Source organism: Mastomys coucha, unplaced genomic scaffold, assembly GCF_008632895.1.
Source record: "Mastomys coucha isolate ucsf_1 unplaced genomic scaffold, UCSF_Mcou_1 pScaffold22, whole genome shotgun sequence".
NCBI classification, from domain to species: domain Eukaryota; kingdom Metazoa; phylum Chordata; class Mammalia; order Rodentia; family Muridae; genus Mastomys; species Mastomys coucha.
In genome coordinates this window covers 207,713,071-207,719,610 of record NW_022196905.1, presented here as the reverse complement: position 1 = coordinate 207,719,610, position 6,540 = coordinate 207,713,071, and the positions used below count along the sequence as shown (strand labels likewise).

Sequence of the window (6,540 nt, the reverse complement as noted above, 5' to 3'; positions counted from 1 at the left end):
TTGCTGGTTGGATGCTGATGGTTGGTGGTTCATTGGTGGATGGTTGGTGGATGGTTGGTGAATGGTTGGTGAAATGGTTGGTGGATGTGGTTTGTTAAGTAATCATGAGCAAAGAAGAAACAAAAACATATTAGATATTCTGATGGTGAAGATCAAACTTTTCCCAAGGAACTCAATACCTCCAGTCGGCAGGAAGTAGTCTAATAGTAAAGTCCCCTTTCCCCATTACCTTTATTTTTTTTAATTCTCCTATCTAGTGTTATGAGGTTAAAAGGGTGGAAGAAAGAGGGGTGGAGAAGGGTAGAAGAAAAAAGAAATCACAATGTGGCTAAAGTATATCTACAACCGACCTTTTTCTCTTAGCTTCAGCTTCCCATCTTAGATGTGGTTGTTGGAAACAGAGTCCATGTGGACAAATTTATTCCTTGAATGCTGGCTTTTCCTGTTTTGTAGCTTTCATCAGGGAAGTTTTATTTTTGTGTGTTAGTGGTTTTGGCACTAGGGCCCCTTTTCCCACTCATGCTGGTTTGTGGCTAAGCCACCTTAGATTGCAGCTTTGGGGATGGGGGCCTGTTGCAGGATTTTTCACATGACTGTATTAAGGGAACCAGGTCTGTATAACATAACACTCTCTGGCGATAGGTTTATATTTTTCCAGTTCTTTTGTCTGGGATTCTATCTTTTATTATGGCCATTGGTGTTATTTTAATGGCTCATTTTCAGGGAGATTAATTATACCCTTGGCACATCTGCCTTCTCATTTTACAGGTTTTTTTTTTTCCTCCTGTGGCAAGATTGGAAAATAATAGAAAGCAGTTTCCACAGCTGCTTTAGTTACCAAGACGACAAGACTATGAAGTAGGTGGCTACTTGAATGCTCGTTCTTTTTCTGAACTATCTCTAGCCTCAAAGCTATGCATGTGTTAGAGATTGCTGGGTGAAAATTAATGGGTAAGGTAACTTTTTTTTTTTTTTAAGCAAGAACCTAATCTATCCTCATTATGGCTTAAGAAGCAAGTCTTTTTTTTTTTAATTCTTTAAGTTTTCCTTAAATTTGGTTTCAAAAAATATGTACACAGGTAATACATTTATATAAGTTGAATAGAAGAATGTAGAAACTTTGGGGAGGCTGAGGAGGAAAATTGTTGCAAATTTCCAGGCCAGTGTAGGTTAGGTACTAAGACTCAGTTTTGGAAAAATAAAAACTTTAAACTTGAGAGTGGTGGTCTATACCTATAATCCCAGCACTTGGAAGCATGCACAAAAGTATCAGGATTCTAAGGCTAGCCTTAGCTATATGACAAGTTTGAGGCCAGCCTGAGCTATATAAGATCCTATCTCAAAAAAAAAAAAAAATAGAAAGGAAGAAAGAGAGAAAGAAAGAAAGAAAGAAAGGAAGGAAGAAAAAAAGGACTGGAGAGATGCCTCTGTTGGTAAAGAGCTTTTGGTGCAAGTATGAGGATCTGAGTTCTGGTCCCCAGTAGATAAGTAAAAGCTAGGTGCAGTTGTGTCCTTCTGTGTCTTAGCTACTTTCCTATTGCCATGACAGACACCATGACCAAGGCAACTTAAAGAATAAGGTATTTATCAGGGCTCATAATTCAGAGAGTGTGTTGATAATGATCATGATTGGGAGTACGGTGGCAGGCAAGCATGGTGCTAGTACAGCAGCTGAGAGATTACGTATGATCCATAAGTTCTAAGTAGAGAAAGAGCTGACTGGGAATGCTATGGGCTTTGAAACCTCAAAGCCTTCCCCTAGTGACACATTTCCTCCAACAAGGTTACACCTCCTAATCCTTCTCAAACAGTTCCACCAACTGGGAAACAAGGTTTTAAATATATGTACGTATTAGGGATATTCTCATTCAAACTCCCACATTCTATAAAACCAGATCTGGGCAGATGGAAATAAGATGAATGATGGAACTCATTAGCTAAACTCCATGTTTAGAGAAAGACCCTGTCTCAAAAGTCAAGGTAGAGAGGATTGGAAGAAGATAACTGAGACTGACATCTGGCCTCCACACACATGTGTGGGCATACATGAACATGTGTATACACACACAGTGGGGTGTTACAGAGTATATACATTATATGTATTTGGTATATATAGTATAAAAAGGTCTCCTGGGTAGAGCTTGTGAAGCCCCACTCATCCCTGAGGACATGTGGAGGGAGTGGTTTTTAGAGAAGAGAGATGTTCAGTGTTGTAGCCACTGGCAAATTGTGCATGATCCTGTAAATAGATCCTCATTTGTCTTCCGGTAAGAAACCCTGAGTAAACACTCCAGCACAGAGAAGGAAGTGACTCACAAGGCCCCCTTGCTAACTGAGAAGCCATTGGCAGTTGATGGCCTCTGTGGGGTACAGTTATTTATGCAAACATACCCCAACAAAGACACAAACATATTCACATACTTAAAAATAAGAAAAGAAATATTAGAAATAAAAAACAAATCCAGTAATTATACAATATGAAATGAACACACACATATGAGTTCAATTCTTAGACAGTAGCAATGAATCAAAAAGGAAGAGAAGGAAACAGGCCTGTTTACAATAGTACTTGAGAAGTAAGTGCTTAGATAAAAATCTCATTAGAAAGGCACATGTTTTTTATCTTCTCATTAAAGAACATTGGTTTTCTCCTTCCATCAGGTGGGCCCCATGGATTGAATTTAGGTGGTCAGGTCTAGCAATGGGTTCCCTATCATTTGAGCTATCTTTCCTGGGCCCCTCTCCCTTTCCTTGTGTAATTCTGTTGCCCACGACTTCCTAGAATGGGAGATGTCAGGTTTTACTCCCCTTAAAGAAAAAGTTTTCAGTTTTTTTGTAATGAAAAGTTATATTAGTTGTAGGGTTTTTTTTTTTTTTTGCCTTTGTCATGTTGAAAAAAATTGGCTTCCGTTCCTAATTCATGGAATATTTTTATTGTAGAAATGGATGAAATTTGTTAAATGTTTTTTTCTGCATCCATTGAGATAGCTATTTGGGTTTCTATGCTCTGCACAACCCCCATTAAAAGGATAGATGTAACTGATTGATTTTTCACTAACAAGGAGATAAATATGATCAAGTATGTTTATATATGATATGCTACAATGAAGTGCCTTATTATATTGTGTTCGTGTCTGTGTACAAAATCTTTTCTTGAAGGTAAATGTTGTATACAGAGGTGGTGACACACCCCTACAATTCCAACACCTTGTAGGGGAGGGGAAGCAGGAAGATCAAGCCTCTGAAGCCAACCTTCCACCTTAGACCATGGCCAAGTTCATCCGTAACTTCACGGAGAAGGCACCGTCGATGGTGGCTGCTGCCGCGCCTCACTCCGAGCCTCGAGTGGCCATATTTTGGCACTATGCCAAGATTTAGCTTGTTCCCCGCAACCCCTGGTGAAATCCCTTTAGCTATTCAGAGCGTGAAAAAAAAAATAATTCAAAGTGCTAAAACTGGTAGCTTCACACACCCTACAGTTAAGGGAGCTGTGTTGCATGGTTTGGTGGCCGCTGAGGTGTGGATGTGGTTTTGTATCGGAGAGATCACAGGCAAACATGGCATTGGTGACTATGACGTTTGAAGACCAATCTTTAACTTCTGATTTGAGTTCTTATTTGAGTGTTCTTGGACCATGTGTAACGGGACTGCTATCTGAATAAAATACTAGGTGTTGAAAAGAAAAAAAAAGATAGAGAGAGAGAGTCTGAAGCCAGTCTGGCTATATGTGACTGTCTCAAATAGAGGAAATAGTTTCCGTTCATGTAGTTCTGGAAACACCTCTGGCACAACCCTTTTGATGTGCTGCTCATTTTGGTCGGGTTGTATTTGGCCGAGGGCTATTGGCTATATATTTATATGCGATTGTTGCTAGATAGTTTTCTTGTAGTGTCTCTGTCTGCATTTGCCACTGGGTTGACCATATCCTCTATAGTTAGGAAATATTCTCTCTTCTTTGTGTTTTGGGGAAGAGTTTGAGAAATCAGAGAGTTAATTCTTTTAATTTCTTTGGTAAGATTTACCAGTAAGACCATTTGGTCTTGGACTTTTCTTTATGTAATTAATATCTTTGATTTCCAAGTCACTCTTATGAGTTATAGATCTGTCACTTTTATTTTCTAAATTTCCCTTGGCCCAGCTTTATTTCCTTAGAGAAATCTGTCCATTTGGTCTAATTTGTTGGCAGGTTCAAGTATTCTCTTATAATCCCTTTTATTTCCTTAGCATCTGTAACAATGTTTGTCCACTTCCCCTCTTAGATATCTATAAATAATATAAGAACATGAGTAAATTTTAAGTGGGAGATTATTGTATCTATCTATCATCCATCTATCTATCTATCTATCTATCTATCTATCTATCTATCTATCTGTCACCTATCTGTCTATTTATTTTGGTTTTGCCTTTTTGAGATGAGGCTTCATGCCTCCCCCACTGGCCTCGAACTATCTACAGTCTGAACAAGCCAAGGACGACCTTGCACCCTCTGTTCGGCCTCCACATTTCAAGTGCTGAGATTACAGGTATGTGCTTCCACTCTCAGCTCTCAGCTCGCTTGTCCTAAATCTGAGTAGCTTATGTCTCAGGAGGCCATCCTTAATGCCAAAGATTTAAAACTCTTGAGTCTGGTTTGGGTTAAAGTAAATGGCTACAGATCTTCCTTCAAAAATTTCCAGTGTTTTTGGAATATGTAGTTTCTATCATTGAAAGAGACTGTTGCAATGGCATCCATATTTGCTGCTTCTGTTTTCGCAATAACATCAGGTGCGCAACATCTCTAGATGTTACAGTACTGCAGACAATGGAGTAAGAAGACAGCATCCATATTTCATGTTTCTTTAGCTGCTCCATTGCCTATTGTTGTGCATATATATGCATTATAAATTATATACATATAATATATATGTATATAGTTAGTTCACTCTGTGTGCACCTGAGTCAACTGCATGGAGGATGTAGGTAAAAAAAAATCATAAAACAAGATTTCCACTTTAAAAATGCAAGAATAGTTTCTAGAAACTAGAAAGCATTATAAAGAACAGAAAAGCCAGTATCCTCAAGATTATCAAAAGAAGTTTTATTGTTTCAGTGAAGTTTAGAAGTCAATGACAGTGCCTCAAATGAGAGATAATGTTGGTATGAATTGATACATTTTAGTAATTTGGTAATACATCTATAACTTTGAGTCAATAGTTATCAATAAATACTGTCTGAAAAATAATCTTAAATATGTTAAGAGTGTTATGTGGAAAAAAGAAAGCCATTTGTATAGTAAAATAAAATAGATTCCTGTGGCAAGATTAGAATAAAGTATGATTTCACTGTGGAGAATACAGATGCCACATGCATCGGGAATGTCCCAGAGTAGCATTTTTCAGCTGGGGATTTCTGACCAAAGGGCTATTATTAATGGCAGTCAGTATCTGAGGGTGGTTTTGTTTGTCTTGATATCAGGTAGTAAGTGGGTACGTGTTGCTGACATCTAGTGGTCAAGGTGAGACATGCTGTTAACAATGTGCCCTGCCCCCATCTCGCTGGCACCCAGTTCTATCACCATGGCAGAGAATCCAGTTGTACAGAAAGCCATCAGTGTGTTTCTACCCTTAAAATAGGAACTGCACATAGAAGAAGTGTTAGGAGAAGTAGGTCAATTTTAACCACTCTTTGATCAGAGTGTAAAATCACAAATTTGAGCTGCAACTGAAGAGAATTAGATAGTGAATATCCATGTTCCAGGGACACATTCTAGTCTGTTTAAAGAATAATGTGAGACAAACAGGGCTAGTTGGAACTCCAGCCAGACTCTGTTGATGTGATGGTGGTACACATCGTTAGCTGCGACTTCTTTGGGATGATCTCAAAGAGAAATGTCATAGAATCAGCCAGTTCTGTGAGACCGATAGTGTCTGTTGGCTCTTGGTCTTGCCACCTTTATTTAAAGCTGTGACCCTTCTTTTACCCTGTAAGAAAGCTGGACCAAACCATCCGCCTAGGTTTCCATGGGAATTATTACAATGCAAGGTTTTGTTGCAGAACCTTTGGTTTATCTTTTTTTTTTTTTTGTGAATGATGCTTTTTTTTATTAATATCAAACTCACTTATGAATAACTTGATAATGGAAACAGATGAAAAAAAAAACCAAGTGCATGTGTGACTCTGACTGTTCTGTTTCTCATTTGATAAACTAATTATTGACATGGGAGTCAACCAGCACCTTTTTGTTGAATGGTGGAACCTGTTTTTCTTTGACCATGAAATTGTCTAATGAAAACACGGATCCTGATGAGAGAGAGGGAAGATGGTGTCCAATGGGCTCACACTCTCTACCTCTTCAGGGCTGACACTTTAACTGGCCTTCTGCCTGGAGTGTCTGGAAAACGACTTCAAAGGTGATGCTTTGTTACCTTTTAACATTTTATTTTTATTTTTATTATTTTTTAACATTTTTTTCTTTTTTAAAAATCACCTCTGCTAAAGATATTTTCATGTGCAGCCAACTTTCAAGTATTACCAGTTTGGATGGAAGGCTAAATTAGGTAA

General features: G+C 38.3%; 1 pseudogene; it reads left to right on the top strand.

The window, feature by feature from the left end:
- The first annotated feature begins 3,267 nt into the window (after nt 1–3,267).
- On the top strand, nt 3,268–3,583 carry LOC116071443 (annotated as a pseudogene).
- The last annotated feature ends 2,957 nt before the right edge of the window (nt 3,584–6,540 follow it).